Source organism: Acomys russatus, chromosome 2 (assembly GCF_903995435.1).
Source record: "Acomys russatus chromosome 2, mAcoRus1.1, whole genome shotgun sequence".
NCBI lineage: Eukaryota > Metazoa > Chordata > Mammalia > Rodentia > Muridae > Acomys > Acomys russatus.
The window spans coordinates 16,987,013-16,990,529 of NC_067138.1; the positions used below are offsets into that span (position 1 = coordinate 16,987,013).

At 41.3% G+C, this 3,517-nt stretch overlaps 1 pseudogene; it reads left to right on the plus strand.

Moving 5' to 3' along the window:
* The first annotated feature begins 810 nt into the window (after positions 1–810).
* On the plus strand, positions 811–2,556 carry LOC127206104 (bifunctional purine biosynthesis protein ATIC-like; annotated as a pseudogene).
* The last annotated feature ends 961 nt before the right edge of the window (positions 2,557–3,517 follow it).

A 3,517-nucleotide genomic window follows, 5' to 3' on the forward strand; every position in this document is an offset into this window, starting at 1 on the left:
CCGACCTGCTCTGGCGCCTGCTGCTATCCTGTCACTGATATGAGGGACTGGAACCCAGAACTATAAACTAAACTGAACCTTTTCTGTCCCAAGTTGCTTTTGTGAGGTCTTTTCTCTCAGGAACTGGACAAGGAACTGAGACAAGATGTAACGAGGACAGAAGATATAAAGAGGACAGAAGTGAGATGGGCAGTAAGTCAGGTATCTTATTTCATGTGCAAAAGCAACATGTCCATGAGGAAAGGATCATCACCCAGAACATCACACCCATAGAACAGCAAGCAGAAAGAGACTCGCATGCCTGATTTGAAATCCATCAATCCAGAAATGACACAGGTCACTTCTCACAAAAAAACAAAAACAAAAACAACAACAAAACAAAACAAAAAAAAAAAACCCCAAAACATTCTTGTTGACTAGAAATGACTTTATTTCCAAGAATTTTATAATAAAATTTATAAAATTGTTTTTATAAAGTAACTAAGAATATGCAGTAGCCTACACACAGGGAAAATTCCTACAAGAGCTGGTCTGAGAAAATCCCATCTCTTGGAGAAAGAATAATAATTAAAATGATCACTCCACAAAAGATAATCTACAGAGATACTATAAATAATGGAAGAATGTTGGAAATACAGTAAGTATATTAATTACTGTTGTCATAAAACACCATGTCCAATGTAACTTGCAGAAGGTGGCTTCATTTTGAATCATGGTTCCAGAAGGCTAAGAGTCCATCACCAGTCCAGCCTGTCAAAATAATCACATGGCCCTTGCATCTCCTTTCCCCCACGGCCTGGTGCAGTGCCCATGGCTTCTGGACAACTTGCCCTGTTCAGTGTATCTGACAAAACTGGCCTTGTGGAATTTTCAAAAACCTTGTATCCCTTTGTCTGAGTTTAGTCACTTCCAGAGGTATGGCAAAAGCACTCAGGGATGCTACCCTGGCAATCAGAGATGTGCCTGAGTTAACAGCATTTCCTGAGATGTTAGGGTGTGCATGAAAACCTTGATTCCCACCATCCACTCTTGAATCTTGGCACACAATATTCCAGGTGACAGTGTTGACTGGCCAGACTTGAGTTCAACCTTAGTACAGTAGTTGCCTGTAACCTGTACCTCTTTGTAACTTCTCCAGATGTAACTGTTAAGCACATTGATGTTGGAATGGCTTTACTGACAGCTGCAGTCAAAAACCATATTCCAGCAACAGTCATGTGTGAACCAGAGGACTATGTGGAGGTATAGTAATGCAGAGCTCTCTTAGTAAGGACACCTCCTTAGAACCTAGGCACTGGTTGCCCTTGAAAGCATTTACTCATACTGTACAATATGAAGCAATTTCAGATTACTTCAGGAAACAGAATGGTAAAGGAATTTCTCAGATGCTCTTGAGGCATGGGATGAGCCCATCAGGCTCCTGGCCAGCTGCACACACTGAAATCCAAGCCACGCATCACAGTTCTCAATTAAGCCCCTAGAGTCATTACATGGTGTGATGCTTTGAACACCTCGGCATTGGTGGCAACACTCAGAAGTATTAGAAATTCTAGCTTGAGCTTCTCTCACATTTGCCAGCTCAGCAGGGGCTGCTGTTGTGAAGATGAGGCCAGTCTGCACAATCAACGACCTCTATCTGATTGTCATGCTACAGCCAAGAGTCAAGGGGCTGATAGGATGTCTTCATTTGGTGGGGTTTTTCATTATCTGATGTTCTGACTGCAAAAATTATCTCCAGAGAAATATTGGACGGCATTGTTGTCCTGGGATGTGAAGAAGAAGCCTTGAAAACACATGTTGCTAAAAAGAAACATGGTGTAACAGCCCTACAAACCAGAAAAAAATGAAGTTCTCACACCCTTTGGTCTTCGTTAAAGCCACAAGAGAAATAATGGTAACATTGACAAGTTGTTATTAGCAATATTGTCACCAATAACAAAAATCTGCCAGAGTCTGCCCTCACAGATCTCACTGTAGCCACTATCACTGTCAAATATAGTCAGTCACTGTCACATACAGTCAGTCTAACTCCATGTGCTATGCCAAGAATGGGTAGATGTTGACGCCAGAGCAGGACAGCAGTCTCAGATACACTGTGCATGCTTTACAAATGATAAGGCAAACTATTGGTGACTTTGACACTGTCCACAAGTGCTTCTCATGAGACTTAAAACCAGGATTAAGAGCAGAAACTTCCAACATACTGAAATTTCCATTGATCAGTATGTGACCGACCACAAGGATAAGAGTGACAACCTTGTAAAGTAGAAGTCACTCTTTAATGAATCCTCTGATTTACTCACTGAGGCAGAGAAGGAGTGTGTCAACAATTTGAGTGACATTTCTTTCAGTTCTGATGCCTTCTTTCTTTTCAGGGATAACGATAGAGCTAAGAAAAGCGGTGTGGCCTATGCTGTCTCTCTACCTTGATCTGCTGCTGCTGCTGCTGCTGCTGCTGCTGACAAAGTTGTGATTGAGGCATGTGATGAACTGGGAATCTTCTTGGCTCATATGGGCTCAGTTTACATAATTTCCCAGTTTGCTTATATGTGGTAGATAATGGCATAATTTTGAAACTACTTCTTTTTTAAAAATGAACAATTTTCATCTAAATAATAGAGTCTATGGTTTTAGGTTAAAAAAAAATCCACCACCCTCATGGCAGGACAGACTGTAGCAGCATCTGAGAGATTACATCTTGAACCATAAGCATGAACAGAGAGAGAACACGGGGAAAGGTGCATGGTTTTTAACCTCAGGGCTTTCCCCAGTGACATACTTACTCCACTAAGCTCACACCTCCTAAGCATCCCAAACAATGCCACAACCAGGAGCCAAGTGTTCAAATGCCCAAACTATGGGAGTCATCACATTTGAACTACATACCATGTATCCTTGAGTAGTTAAAACCTGGCATAAATAAACTCTAGAATAACTAAATAACAGATCTCTGTGCATCTGACAAAAAGAATGAGGTAGTTTTGTATATCTTACCATAGGGCCATCTTTATAATCAACCAGAATAGCCCAAGTTATCTCCAATAACAGCAATCCTAGTGCTCTAGTAGCTCAAGTCAATAAAACTTTATTTTGCTGGTGTACAGCAAGTATTCATAGAACAGGATATGCCCCACACTAAATCTTCCTCATGCAGGGGCCTGAGCTCATCCAGAGCTTCAAAACCCCAGTGTAGCTAGAAGTAAAAGAGACTTCAGCGAAGGCACTTAAATCCTTCAACCCGGAAATGACACAGGCTGCTTCTTAGCACATTCGGTAGTTGAAGGAACTCATATGGTCACATAACTGCAAAGGACCAGAAGTACAGGGAAATGTAGACGTGTTAGTGGAAATTAATGATGGATAACATCATCTCCAGGGATTCTACAAAGTCAAAAAAAAAAAAAAAGAGCATATGCTGGTTTTCACAATAAGCATAAATTGCAGGGCTGGGGATTCAACTCAGCAGTTGGGAATGCTTGTTGCTTTTTCAGAGGAGATGAATTTGGTTTCCAGCACC